General features: G+C 45.6%; 1 long non-coding RNA gene across 1 annotated transcript; it reads left to right on the forward strand.

The window, feature by feature from the left end:
• Window positions 1-8,678: 8,678 nt before the first annotated feature.
• Window positions 8,679-14,803, forward strand: LOC138511044 (uncharacterized). The gene is made up of 2 exons (XR_011280556.1): window positions 8,679-8,887; window positions 13,452-14,803. It is a non-coding gene; the product is annotated as an uncharacterized lncRNA (long non-coding RNA).
• The last annotated feature ends 369 nt before the right edge of the window (window positions 14,804-15,172 follow it).

Raw genomic sequence — 15,172 nt, forward strand, 5'->3', positions numbered from 1 at the left:
GTTGTCATCCGAAAATTGAGCATGCTGAAGCCTCAGCTGGTGAGGAACCAGGCCGCCAGCGACAGCTTGGCCGGGTCTGGATGTTCCACTGCACTGCCCTGCTGCAACAGAAAGCCCCTGTTGAAGATCGAGAGGTGGACGGGATCCTGGGACCACAACTGCAGCAGATCCGCAAACCAGGGTCTCGAAGGCCAGTGGGGGCCATCAGGATGAGGCTGTAGCCCACTGAATCCTGGAACATGCAGGGGGTTAGCTGGAGCAGAGGGGTGGGCGGGAACGCATAACACCTGAGGCGGTGGCAACCATTCTGGAAAGTGACCCCTGACCCTATCCTGCCCATGAAGCAAACTGGGGCCACATGGAATTCCAGGGAAATGCAAACAAGTCTGCGAACCCCCAACGCTGGAACAGGGGCAATAATGAGGAGTTGTGCAACTCGCGCTCGTAGATGTTGAACCCCAAGCGGCTCAGTTGGTCTGCTTCCGCATTGCTGTCCCCCGGAAGGTGGATCTCAGAAATCCAAACCCCTCCCATCAGGGCCCATTCCCAGATTGATATCGCCTCCAGACAGAGCAGACAGAAGGGGGGGATGGATGCCACCCTGCTTGTTCAGGTAAAACATCGTAGTAACGTTGTCCGTCCTGATCAGAACAGACCTGATGAGGGACAGAAATGCCTTGAGGGCCAGGCACACTGCCCTGAGCTCGAGCAGATTGATATGCAGGAGGGTGTCCATCATGGACCATGCACCATGAATTACGTAGCCCTCTAGAGTAGCCCCCATCCCAAAAGAGAGGTGTCCATTGTCACCACCAGGGCAGGCTCTGGCCGGGTGAAGGGGCTCCCACTGAAACATTGCCATCTATCATCCACCAGCAAAGATCGGGCAGGAGGAGTGGGTGTATTGGTGTCCTTTCTGACTGAGACTCCATCTCCTGATTCCAATTGGCTGCCAGGTGGCACTGGAGGTGCCTCATCTTCAGGCGAGCGTGCTGTACAGCGAGCACGGAGCAGGCAATCAGGCACAGAAGAAGATGGAACCACCATGCCAAGGTGGTCGAGTTGACCAGAAAGTGCCCTATTGCCTTGTGGAGGGAGAGGATACTCTTGGGCGTGGGGAACACCTGCAGAACGGCTGTGTTCCAACACAACCCTAGGAAGACCAAATTCTGAGAGGGGCACAGCTGTGACTTCCTCTGGTTGAGGGAGAACCCCAGCTGATGGAGAATATCAACCAATTTCTGGCAGGAGTGCACCACCCGTTTGGGTGACCCCGCCCTTAACAGGCAATCGTTCAGATAGGGGTATAGCTGATGACCCTCCAAGCAGAGGAGACCCACCACTGCGTTCATCAATTTCGTGAATACACGAGGAGCCAATTTCAGGCAGAAAGGCAGCACCTTTTACAGAAAATGGTATGACATAATCGTGAACCGCAGAAATCTCTGATGCAGCTGGTAGATGGGGACATGCATGTACGCATCGGTTATATAGTGTATATGGTAAAAGGGTCATTCTTGTACTTAGTTGCTTACCCACGTGTAGAATCCTACTCCACCTGTTGATGTCACAGAGTGCTTCAGAATGGCCAAGAGCTCAAAGAATGCTGTTTTCAATGAGAGAGTTGGAAGCTGCTGGTGAGGAGGAATGGCTGCAGCTCTGTAGCTCTGAAATCAGTGAAGACTTCCTCACACTTCATGTCCAGAGTTGGTGTTTACTTCATTTTGGCAATGAGGGCTGCAGCAGGGAAGGACAGCGGGGGGCCTGCGCTGTACAGGATCCTCAAGTGACTGAGAGTGTAAAAGTATAATTCCAGGACTCTCCCCTATGAATTGTAAGTGGAAACCCTGATTAACTAATTGCTAGCGGGCACCTTCATTAATGCTTAGCTACATCCCAAACAAATGAAAATGCTATCTCGCTGAAACCAAAAGGAGCGCTTTCACACAAGTTTAAAGTTATAATAAAAAAAAGAAAAAGGGGGAAGAAGTAAAAGATACAAAAGTGTGCCAAACAATCTGTTCCTGAAACATTCATCGAACTGGGAAATCTTAGGTGACAAACAAGAGCCACTCCCACAAAAGTGAATTGGACAATGGCAAATGTTCCTGGCCAAGCATTTTATCTCCTTCAAGCATGTGGTGAACCTATTATCAGATGCAAGTATTGGAAGGAGGCCTGTCTGAAGTTTGTTCTGGCAACATATGGACCTAATTACTCTTTAGAAAGTAAAGATGCCATATTATACCACTGTTTGGGACATAGAGGCCAGGAAGTACTGAAAAGACTTCTCGATCCAACGACTCAAGAGGGATTACATTTTAGTTCATTTGACCAAAGTATTTGATAACTAGATAAACATTATGAGATAAAAGAAAACATAATACTTGCAAGATATAGGTGTGCCATGAGCGATCAACATGTAGGGGAAAATATTGAAGAATTCATCACGGTCCTAACGGATGATTGGCTGTTAAGTGTCAGTTCAGACCATGGGCGTAATTATAGGGAGGGGACAGGGGGTTTTGTGCCCCCAACGTCTGTGGCATGCCTTTTTGTCCCCCCATCTTTTGGAGGGAGGGCAGGGGGGCCACAATCATCCATTATGTAATTGGACAGCGCTAGCCCAGCTGGGGTGCCCAGCAAGGCTTGCGCTGTCTCATTACATAATGCTGAGATACCTGGCAGCCGCGCTGCAACACATTTAGGGCCGGGATGCCGTTCATGGCTCAGTCCCTCACCCTGGCTGGCCTGACTTAAAGTTAGCAGGGTGCTGAACTGGGTGTTGCAGAGACTGGCATCTGTGCTGCCACGCGAGGAGCAGCACTTCCAGGGGCCGCGGCTCAAAGAATCACATTGCGGATTTGTGTTTGTGCGACACACAGACAGGAACTAGGAAGCTCATTCAGCTTGCTGGTTTTTGTCTGGAGGTTCGTGAGTGCGAAGAGGTTAGGTCGGTGTAACATGAGACATGGCCCGGGCGGCATTTCAAAGCAGAGCAGAGGTACTTTTTAAAACAAAATCAATTGTGTTTGTGTATGTTTGTTGGAGGCTGGGCTGCAGGCTGACCCCAATGAGGGCGTGTCACATTTGGACAATGTGAGCAGAGCTCACAGTACACATTAAGACCCCAGGTTTGAAGCCACACTAACAATAACAAATGGTGCATTCTCTGTGGCAAGCCACAGCTCTGCAACGCCTCTAAAATTAGTCTTGCCATTTTTCAGATGCTAATAAATCACAACCATCCTAATTTCAAAATGAAGTTGGTGGAAGGTGTGCCCTCCCCAAGTAGAGTGGAAATAGTCAAGCTGAGAAAACCTGTGACCCAAAATTTGAGTACTCTGCAAATTCTATGAAATTAATTTGAGTGCTGTACGCCTTCCAAACATGGTGAACCTTTGTTAAGCAGTTTTTGCTCTAGGTGCGCAGAAGGAACAGTATGGGATTTTGTGTTAAAAGCACACTTTTAGGAGCCCTGTATAACCTTTCCCCCGCTGCCAAAAATAATCTTCAGCAAATTATTAAGTGGGTGTTATGGTTCAGGTTACAGGCCACCAAAAACTGCTTCACTTACCAAACTAAGCAGGGGAGTATCCAGCATTGTAAGTGTGTGGGGTGGGGTGCAACAAAATGCAGTATGTGGAATTCCACATTGTCTCATTTGTGCCCCCAAATCACCCACCTCTGCACCAATCTACCTTTTTGGTAACATTAGTGGAAGATGGAATTTTAACACACAACAAAAAAACAAATAAACCTGCAGGATCATTCCAGATGCAGGAAACTGACCTATTGGAGCTCTGTCCAAGCCCTCTCTGGCAGAATACATGCAGACCATCTAATTATTATATGGATTGCACCAACAGAAGTGACTACATAGAAAAGGACATTGCAAGGCACATCATCAGTCTTTGATACTTGGAGGCACCATGGAAGGGACTTTAGAATAAGTTGCCATAAATAAGCCAGGTGACAAATAACTTTGTGGTGCAAAATACCTACATTGCACTATTGCTATATGTGGAGCAACTCTATAGTCATTAGGCCTTTCCATTATAATAACATGATACATTAACATAAGCTTTGAAGTGAATCAGAGTCACTTGCAGAGCTGCAGATAAGACACAATGGGCCTCATTACGACCCTGGCGGTAAGGGGTTAGCGCCAGCGTTAGCTGCGCCGACCCCTTACCGCCAATTACGAGTTCCCTTTCCGCCATGGCGGTTTTTACACCTGCTTTTAGCGGGTGTAAAAAACCATGGCGGTAAGGGAACTTGGTGTTAATTACGCCACCGTAATTTACGGTGGCGTAATTAACGCCTTCCCCACTCCCATTATGCCCTATGGGGCAAAAATGGGAATGGGGAAGGGTAAATGGGGATTGGGGATTTACCGCCCCGCCAAGGTCGGAATGGGGCGGTAAATCCCCTTACCGCCATGGCGTTAACGTAGTTAGCACCATGGCGGTAAAGTCACGGCCCTGGCGGTAACTTACCGCCAGGGTCGTAATGAGGCCCAATGTGATTAAATGATTTGCTCAGGATCACACACTTGGTTAAATGGTGAAACTGAGATGTGGAAAACCTAAGCGACCGCGCACATCTTTCCAGGTTTAGTTGATATAGATATCTATTAAGGTTTTGCTTTACTTTTCATGTGCTTAAATAAGTATTTATAGCAATGCCTTCGAAAGCAAACCACATTAAATAATAAACTAGCCTTTCATAGTAATCTATAGATTGTCATAGAAATATGTTGAGCAATGGGAGTATGGCTTTAGTTGTATTCTCCCCATTCTGCATGCAAAGTCACAATAGCATCATGTAGATTAATGTGAGCCTAACAAATCCCCCTTGGGCTTTAAAGCCATAGTCATTATTTCATGAAGCATGCAACATTATGCACCTTTCTCACTTCTGATCACTCCCTCCCATTCACATTTCTAAAGGGACAAAAGTCCCTGCTAATAGTACCCCCTCCCTCCCATCAGCGGCTAATAGCTCACATTGTAAAGCTCTGTTGATACAGAGCAACGTGAGGACCCTCTGCTGCCCGGAGCTCCAATGTGACATTGTCCTGGCAGCGGGACACCTCTACTATTCGGAACGGGCAAGGTATACAGCTGACGGGACAATGAGCAGGAATTGCTAAACGGGAGAGGTGTCCCAATGACAAATGTCCCAGTCTGGCTCTTAAAAGAGCCACGCAGGGAAGATTGCCCTCAACCCCCGCCCCCCGCCTCTCCCGGCTTGTTACTCCACTGCTTGGAGCCATTTGAACACATGAAAACATACCTTAATTCTAATCAGTCAGAATCTTGTAGAAACAATCTATCAGCACGTACACATATAAGGTGCTGTGCAGAACCCAGGTTTGGATATATATGGCATTTAAGAATTGATACCAAACATATTTGTTCACCCACTGCACTGCATTAACCGGTGGCTTCTGCCTTTGAATGAAAGGAAAAATCAAGGGAATTGCTGACATTCCAGTGAATCTGCTACTTTTGGCCATGGCTTTATAATTCAGCTTGGTCAAGTCAATTTAGCCCAAAATTTCAGGGATCAGGGGGTGATAAAGTCTGGTCTGCTCAATGGACGTTGCGCCACTGTTTCCATGTGTTATTGTATATGTACATATATATGTTGTGTGCACACAGTGGATGTCAATGGAGGTGCTGGGTGCATTTGTGTGAGAGTGTATGTAAGCATATGTGTGTTGACTTTTGTGTTTGAATGAATGATAAATAATGCATTGTTTGTATCTTCTATTGGAATTAAGTTTGTGAATGTTATGTTGTGTTACTGGGTGCATGGCAGGCTGGCTGAAGATGTGTGGGGGCCCAATTGAATTTTAAAGATAGGCCACCAGCCTTATGAAAGTTATAAGAGAGCGTCAGCAATGGACTCTTGTGGTGTAGTAGTCTAGTGTTATCCCTCAGGGATTTAGGTTGTTTGACGGAGGTACAAAATTACTGCAAAATAGACCATAGTCATTTTCGCTGTGAATATGTTTTTACCTCGGTACAAAAAACCAGACCCATGTCCCAACCAGACCCATGTCCCAACCAAACCCATGTCCCAACCAAACCGCCAGTAGACTGACAAACCCCCCTACTTACCTGTTCTCCATCTGCCGCCTCTCCTGAACCATGCAGTGTCAGATGCATCCATCTAACGTGGGTCGGATCTGACGCTGCAGGGTCCCTTTTTTTCTTTTTTTTTGTTGGGTCCCCTGCCACCAATGCTGAGGAAGCAGGGGACAGCCCTGCAACCACTGAAGTCAAAAATACTGAACATGGGGAGTGGGGGACACCCCCGCAACCCTAGCTATGCTCTTCATGTTTGGTATCTTTGGGTCGAATTAATGGTGGTGACCGAATTCAGTCAAATCTACCATTCAACCAACCATTTTCGAACAATTTGGTTGAAACGATTCCTAAGAGCCACCATCTGTCCTCCCTCCACCCCACGCCTGTCCCCCCCAACATTTACAGCAAAGTTACTCCACTGGTTCAGACCGTTCTGCCATGAGGAACAACTAAGGGACCAATTGGTTATTAAGTGTGCCGATGATAAGGTGAGAGAGGGACTCTGGAAGGAAAAGGATTGCACGCTTGACAGAGCCATAGAAATAGCGAAAAAAAAATGGAACGTACAGCTTCATGCATCAAGGAACTGGTAAAGGAAAGCAAGTTGGGATTAGATAATCCCACAAATGGACTTCAGCAAGCTGGATCTAGTGTAGTGAAGAGAGACAAACCAGTAAGTAGAATTGCAGCAAAAGGAGAGCTGACATATTACAAACCCAATGATTGGGGATGCAGGAGCAGAGACAAACATCGGAAGAGGTTCAAGCAACAGAAGAGAAGTGTTTGGTGGTTGTGGAAGACTATCAGTTAGTGGCTGCTATAGATGTGTGAATTCTGATCATTTTGTGAGAGACGGAGAGTGTACCGTGCAGTATGTTGACTGTAGGCAATGTGGGAAAAGTGGCCACATATCCAAATATAATTTTTGAAGTGGGGATATAGGAATGATTGAAAATCATGGTGATGATTGCGATGATGTGCATGAAGGGTTGAGTATTATACAAGTAGTGAATGCGGTATGTGAGGTGACAATAAACAAACCCAAGACATTAAATGGAGTAAATGGCACACCCATTGAGATGATGGTCGACTGGTGCTGACTACACCTCGATTAGCAGGAGATCCTGGGAAGAGAGTTTAAATACATTTACATTGAAGGAGGCCAGGGTGAAACCCAATACATATGGGGAAAAGCCTATCACAATAATTGGTGAGTTGGATGCCACATTATCATTTAAGAATGAGGTCAACACCAGCAAGATATATGTGACCAGTGTGGGGGAAATGTGTTGTCATGGAGATGCCACTCAAAGTGAAGATAGATCCTTATAGCCGGGAGCAGGTCCATAATGGGTGTAATGCAGTGACTTTGACCTCATCGGAGTGTGTTAAAAAAAGAGTCTCGGGAGTTGTGTGAGGATGAGGTAGCTAGGTGGTCTCCTAATGATTTCAGACCAGATGTTGGGTGTCTAAAAGGGTTTATTCACAAAATCAGGCTCAGAAAGGATGCCATTCCATTTCTTGCCAAGCTTAGGCCTGTTCCCATAGCATGCAAGAGGGAGGTCATGGTGGCGTTTGAGAGAATGTTGAAGGATGGAGTCATTGAGAGGACAGAGGCATCAGAATAGATTAGTCCCATAGTGATTGTAAAGAAGCTTAATGGATCCATAAGGTTATGCATTGATCTCAGACAAGTCAATAAGAGTGTTGTGACAGAGAGATTCCCTTTGCCCAAGATCAACGAGATGATGGCAGATTCAACTTGGGCCAAAGTTTTCTCATTATTGGATCTAAAATCTGCATATCTTCAGATTAGGATGCACCTGCCTCTCATGATATCCTTACCTTCATTATAGATGTTGGACTATGTAAATGTGTTAGAATGCCATTTGGTTTGATTTCAGCAGCTAATGTCTTCCAAGGATTAATGCACAATATCTTGGGAGGTATGGAGTGAAATTTTGTGGATTCTGAATAGGAGGGCTGGCCATGTCGCTTGAGTTGGTGCTCATGTTTTCAGCAAGATAAACCCTTCTCAGAAGCCTTCGACACTTTCGGAGGAAGGGCTGATAGCTTATGACTAAGACCTTTGGTATTCCAAGAAGAAGAGCAGAGCAGGGGTGGGACGCATGTCTGTCGCAGAAGATATGCATTCGTTATGCAACCACACGCATGATTTCCCCGAAGTAGGCCGCCTGAGGTTAAGGCAGGCATGGTGTGTGTGTGCAGCTGCAGATATAACTGTTAAGCTACAGTAATGAGTTTGCAAGAAATCTTTTGCACGAACAAAGACGTGACACAGGGCGTGCAACCAGCTGCCAATGAATATGAAGATTTATGTCTTGACTACGTGCCAGCTATTGAATGCTATGTTAACCAAAATATATATAAGCTGTTTGAACTTTGAATGCTTAGCTCACTCCTTCACAGTCCTTCTGAATGTGCAGGGAGTCATGCCCTTTTGCGAAAGCCTAGATTGAATAAATGGATGACTTGACTTACTTGGTCGGAGTCTTATTGGTTGTTTCCCTTGTACCAGGTTCGGGTGAGCAAAATGTGTATCCTCAATTTGGCCGACCACGAAGGAACCCGAAGGTGCGGTAGCCCATCACTGGGTGAGGCCTTCCAGGGCGAGGCTGGAGGGGTAACGGTATCCGGCCCCAACGAAAAACCGCACCATTGAATGCGGAAACACATGTTACCCTTCCTCCACCAGTCCCGCCAGACGACAGGACAGCAGGCTGCTGCTCTTTGGGTTTGATAGACCTCTGGCAGAGACCCCACATCAGGTGAGTGCGGGTAGGAGGAATGGTTGGTAAGGAAGTTTTATGGTACGTACTATTGTTGAGGTCTGTATTGTAGACTGAAAGGAAGGATGGGTGTTTGATGTGAAGGACCGGTCCGGATGTAGAAGTTACAAGTAAAACAAAAGTCATGGGGAATTTGGTGTCAAATTTGTTAAGGATTTCAGTCAGGCGACACACACCTTGGTCTCAGCCTGGTATGTGGCGCACAGCTGAGATGCCTTTCTATTTATTTTATGTGGATTCAATTTGAGATGGTATACAACTCGTATCACACCCCCTTTTTCAAATACCCCGGGTCACAATGGACCATGAACCAGGCCGTTTGGTGAAAATACAATATTTTTCTTTTGAAATTCAGAGAAATCATACAGTTTTTATATGGGGCAGCAGTCACCAATGGGGTGATGATTACAAAGAAAATGGAGGCAATGCACTTGATTCACCTTCTCCTGGAACATTGCAGGGCACAGGTGGATGGGAGCACTTTTTGAATTGGGATAGATAGCACCCAGTTTGGGGTTTCCCCCTGCAATGTTCCCTCAACCCACAAGTAATTCTGAGTCGATAGAAAGAAGCAGCAGGTAGTCAGAAACAGAATCAAGATCCGACCTTCCCTCATACAATGAGTGGCAAAGGCCTAAAATAACACTCGAATTTTACAAATAATTACTTAATGTTTGGTCAAATTATGATATACATATGTTTTATCACAATAGCATGTATGTTGTATCACTGACAACCACAAGGCAATGGATCAGCAAAAGGCATACCATTTGAAAACGAGTAGAAAGTTTAGAGAATGCTGCAGCCAAATGACACGTTGGAAAACTTGGAATTTACTAGTTTCCGTTTAAAATGACACAAACGAATTTGAGGAAAAACAAGTGAAATCCTTGAATTCTCAATGCAGTATTTGGGCTGGGAGATAGATGTATATCACAGGGACAATATAGAGGTGAAAATAGGTCTCTAGCTGGTGAATTGAGAAAGATTTGGAAGGTAGAGTGAGGTTCATTTTTAGGAAAACAGCAGTGAAAAAGAGAAAATCGGTTTTAAAATGAAAGACATATTTGACTTAAACTAGATTTAATGGCTAAGAAAAGAGGAACGCCACCCGTGAATATCAAAGTTACGCTGCAGGTGTAACCCTTCATGCAGCATGCACCTTTTCTTTAGGGAAAATTAATTTATGTAATCAAAATAGCGCTAATGACATGATCTATGCAGAACAAAAGGAAAATGGGAAAGTGGCGCTAACGCTGGGAAATTCAACGACAGGGTGTACTGAGAATTCTAACAGTTTTAACAAGTTACCGGGGTAGGGATAGGATTGCTTGGAGAGTGGAACACAGAAACGGGTCAAGATGGGGTAGACTATGTGTTATGGGATGTGGGATACTCACAGTCCACGCTTGGGTTTGCGAATTTTGGAACAGTCAACAGGGTTCTGGTCACTGCACCGCTCGGGTCACCAGGTAGCAAACTCTTCTGGGAAAAAAGACAGCTGGGAAATTCGGGACACTGGAGGGCACAGGTAGTGGACAAGCCGGTCTGGTCTCAGGATGCTATGGTACCACAGCCTGTACCCTTTTTTTTAATGGGATTTTAGTGGGATTTTCCTAATCTAGGTCTTTGCTGGGGTAGTCAGCTATACTTTGGCCTAGCAGTGAAATCTGGTCAGCTTTGTTGTAGCTGTAGTCAGCTTATTTTACACAACAGTCTGTACAAGACAAAAGTCTTCATGAAATTGACATGTGCACAGAAAGCTATGATTTTCTTTTCAAGCAGTGATTTCTTACATTGTGTAGCAAAATGTAAGCTTTTCCCGTGTAGCAAAGGAAAGCTTTTGTTGATCTTCTAAGGTTTGGGTGGCACAGCCTTTCTTTCAGGAATAAGGCTCTTTTCTGATGGAGCACAATGTGAATGTGGCTAGGCATGACGGTCTTTTCGATAAAGGTAGTGTGATGAAGAACAGGGACAAATAGCATCAGAGCGGCATCATTTTAAAGGTGAAATATTCCCTTTTTCAATGGGAATTTTGGGCTTGCAGAAAAACAGCGCTGCTTTTTCACTCCCCTTCTTTTGTACATGTAAGAACACCCTGGCAAGCTTTTTCAGTGTTCCCCCTTGTTCCATCCTACCCAATATGTACTTGGCCAGGTGGTGCAGCCATCTTTTTTGTCGTTGCAAAACACAGTTTTGGGGGGAGGCAATGGTGCTCACAGGAGCCAGCGCAGCCATTTTGCTGGTTCTGCTGAAGTGCAGCTTGGTGATGTGGGGAAGTACTGCTGAGTGGGTAAATGCTACCAACAGACATCCTTGGTCCAGTACGTAGATGACATATTAATGAGTGCAAATACGGAGCAAGGTTGCAGGGAAGCGACTGTTACTGTACTGTCTCACCTGGCAAAACATAATCACAAAGTGTCTTTAGCAAAAGTGCAGTATTTACAGCGACAAGTTGACTATTTGGGCTATGTTTTGTCAAAGGAAGGGCAGTCATTGTCAACAGACCGAGTAGTGTTGATTCAGGCTATGCCAACTCCCAGAACATATAAGGAATTGAGAAAGGTGTTGGGAATTTTGTCATATTGTAGGCACTGGATACCAGAGTTCTCAGTAATAGCTAAACCCCTGTTAAAAAACATTGAAGAATGAGAAGTACCACGTACCCTTTGAATGGAACAAAGAGATGGAAGAGGGGTGTGTGGCGTTAAAGAGTGCCTTATGTAATGCTCCAGTTCTAGGTACACCCAATTAAAACAAGGTATTTTACCTATTTGTTGATGAAGTGGATGGCTGTTCGGTATCAGTATTAACGCAAAAACAGGGTGGGAAGCAAAGACCATGCACTTATTTTTCCACAGGCTTAGACACGGTAGCAAGGGGATTACCCCCTTGTATGAGAGCAGTAGCAGCAGTGGCACTAGCATTAAAGCCGGATGCTGGCATTATACTAGGAAATGAAGTGATTGTAAGAGTGCTTCATGCTGTGGACTTATTATTGAATAGAATGCAGACACAGCATTTGACAGCTGCTAGACTAACCCAGTATGAAATGTATCTGTTTAGCAGGAACATCAAAATTGAAAGATGTAATGTGCTTAACCCAACGTCATTGTTACCCATTCCAACCAAGGGTGATGGCCCAAGGCATGACTGTGTGATAAGAACAGAAGAGGAAACTAAGGGAGAATAGATTTGCAGGATCAGCCCTTGCAGGATGGTGATGGGATCTTGTTTTGTGATGGATCCTTCTATAAAATAGATACAGGGGAAACAGTGGCGGGATATGCAGTAACAACTGGGAACAACATCGTCGATATGTGGAAGGTACTAGAGAATTTGGCGCAAGCAGCTGAGCTACACGCCGTGATACAAGCATTAAGAAAAAGTGAAGGGATGTGTGTAACAATCTATACTTACTTGGATTACGCCCATGGGGTTGCAACTAACTTTGGGAAATTGTGGGCAGTAAGGGGATTCTTAACATCACAAGGTACGAAGGTGAAGCATGCAGTGCTGATAAATGAGCTATTGAATGCCTTGACACTGCCCACAAGGGTGGCAATAGCAAAATGTGCCACACATTGGAAAATAACAGATTGTGTCCCAAGGAAATGACATGGCAGACATGGTTGCAAAATTTGCGGGGAAAACTATGGGAATGACAAAAGAGAAATGTTTTTGTGTAAAGGGAAAGAAGGAGGTGGGACAGAGGAAAATGAAGTAGGTCAGATGTAGAGAGAGGCGACAGAAGAAGAAAAGAAGAATTGGCAGATGAATAGTGACATACACCGGAGAGCCTCGGGGCATGGGTAAATGGGGAAAGGTGAAGATGGATGTTGCCAAGTGCTTATCTTCCTGTTGTGGTGAGTGTGTGCTCACTTGAAAGCAGTATGGGATAACAAAAATATTGGCCAGTATTGTAGAAGGTGGGCCAGATAATGTGAAATATGCATCCTGTACAATGCAGGGAAAGGTGTTCCTGCTCCAAAAGGTCATAGCCGGCTGCCAACTCAGCCATTTGATGTTGTGTACATGGACTTCATACAGCTGCACACCGGTGAACAAGTTCAAATATTTGTTGGTAATGAAGTGCGGGTATTCTGGCTGGGTAGGCACTTTCCCACTAAGAGACAATGGAGCGACATCCACTGCGAAATGCATATTGAAGCATTGGGTTCCTTTGTACACAGGTCCTACCTACCTATGGTCCGACAATGCGCCACACTTTACAGGGCAAGTGGTTGAGAAGGTGTGAGCAGGTCTGATTGAACATGTCAATGGGGCACTGAAGGACAAACTGGCTAAAGCTTGCGCAGAGACAGGCCTGAAAGGGCCTGATGTGTTACCATTAGCGCTGTTGAGAACGAGGGTGACCCCAAAGCGTATGCATGGCCTCTCCCCATTCAAAATTGTGATGGGCTACCCACCTAGTATTGGCACACCTGTTAGTCCTGACCGGCTGTCTGATCAAACATGGCCTGCGTTGCAACAATATTGTATAGCCCTGACTAACAGATTGCTTTCTATACGTTCACAGGTTGAGGAAGCTGCCCCAGTACCACTGGTTGGGCCCGGCCACAATTTGAAACCCGGCGAGTGGGTTGTCATCAAGGCATTCAACTGCACCAATGGCTTGCAACCCAGATGGAAGGGTCCGTACCAGGCCCTGCTAACCACGCAAACTGCTTTCAAAGTAAATGGGAAAGCTCATTGGTATCATGCAAACCATGTAAAAAGGGCACCCTCTCCTGCAGTGAACAACCCGCCAGAAGTTGAAGCAGAATTGAAAGATACTGACTGGAATGTTTCCCCAACGGATGTGCTAAAGTATACTCTGAGGTCTCGAGAGGTGTATGCCCAGTACTAAAGGGTAAGAACTGTGAAATGAACTAAGAACTGTGAAATGAACTTTGGTTGGGATAGAGAAATGGACTCCTTCATTGATCAGAGCATGGCACAGTCTTGGTGAAGACATCGGGCAAGTAGCATGAAGGGCCTCCGGCGTCCCTCCTGGACAAGGCACAACGAGACGTGGGACAGATCGGTGAAAGGGCCGCTGGTGCGCCCTGTACGTTTAGGGTACAAAGACACTGGAGAAACTCAGGTAAGGTGGCAGAAGCAATGGCAATTGAGATGGAAATGCAGGATTGTGTTTTTGTGTTCAGTGTTTACCGATGTTTGTAGGGTGTTTTGTAGATTGCTATGGTAGAACAGTGAATAAAATAATCCACACAAGACCAGCCCATGTGGCTGCAAATGAAGAGTATAAGCGGGTAATGTGGCTGAAAGAAATGGAAGACTTAAATAAGATTGATATATATTGATCTTGCTCAACATGAGCAAAAGGGACGCTTTGTGGATTCTGAATAGGAGGGCTGGCCATATCGCTTCAGTTGGTGCTCATGTTTTCAGCACGATAAACCCTTCTCAGAAGCCATCAACACTTTCAGAGGAAGGGCTGATAGCGTATGACTAAGACATTTGGTATTCCAAGAAGAAGAGCAGAGCAGAAGTGTGACACATGTCTGTCGCAGAAGATATGTATTAGTTATGCAACCACACAAGCAATTTCCCCGAACTAGGCTGCCTGAGGTTAAGGCAGGCGTGGTGTGTGTGTGTGCAGCGGCAGATATAACTTAAGCTACAGGAATGAGTTTGCAAGAAATCCTTTGCATGAACGAAGATGTGAAACAGGGTGTGCAACCAGCTGCCAATGATTATGGAGATTTTTGTCTTGACTACGTGCCAGCTATTGAATGCAATGTTAACCAAAATGTATATAAGCTGTTTTAACTTTGAATGCTTAGCTCACTTCTGCGCAGTCCTTGTGACTGTGCAGGGAGTCATGCCCTTTTGCGAAAGCCTAGATTGAATAAATGGATGACTTGACTTACTTGGTCTGAGTGTTATTGGTGGGGTCCCTTGTACCAGGTTGGGGTGAGCAAAATGTGTATCCTCAATTTTACCAAGATTATATTTTGGTCTGGGGAAAGGATAGGTGTGAACATGACAATAGGTTACGAGGAGTGCTGAAGAAATTGGAAGTAGATGGGATGGCTGAACTTCGAGCAATGTCAATTCGGGGCTCCACATGTAGACTATTTGGGATACAGCTTGTCTGGGGATGGTGTTCAACCCAAACTGAGCACTGTGAGAGCCATGCTGGAAATGCACTCACCCAGGAACAAAGCGATGATTGAAGGAGGATAGCTCAGCGGCAGCGTGCGCGTCTTGGAAGCAAGACGACACGAAGCAACA

Source organism: Ambystoma mexicanum, chromosome 6p, assembly GCF_040938575.1.
Source record: "Ambystoma mexicanum isolate Mex_15411 chromosome 6p, UKY_AmexF1_1, whole genome shotgun sequence".
In the NCBI taxonomy this organism is placed as follows: domain Eukaryota; kingdom Metazoa; phylum Chordata; class Amphibia; order Caudata; family Ambystomatidae; genus Ambystoma; species Ambystoma mexicanum.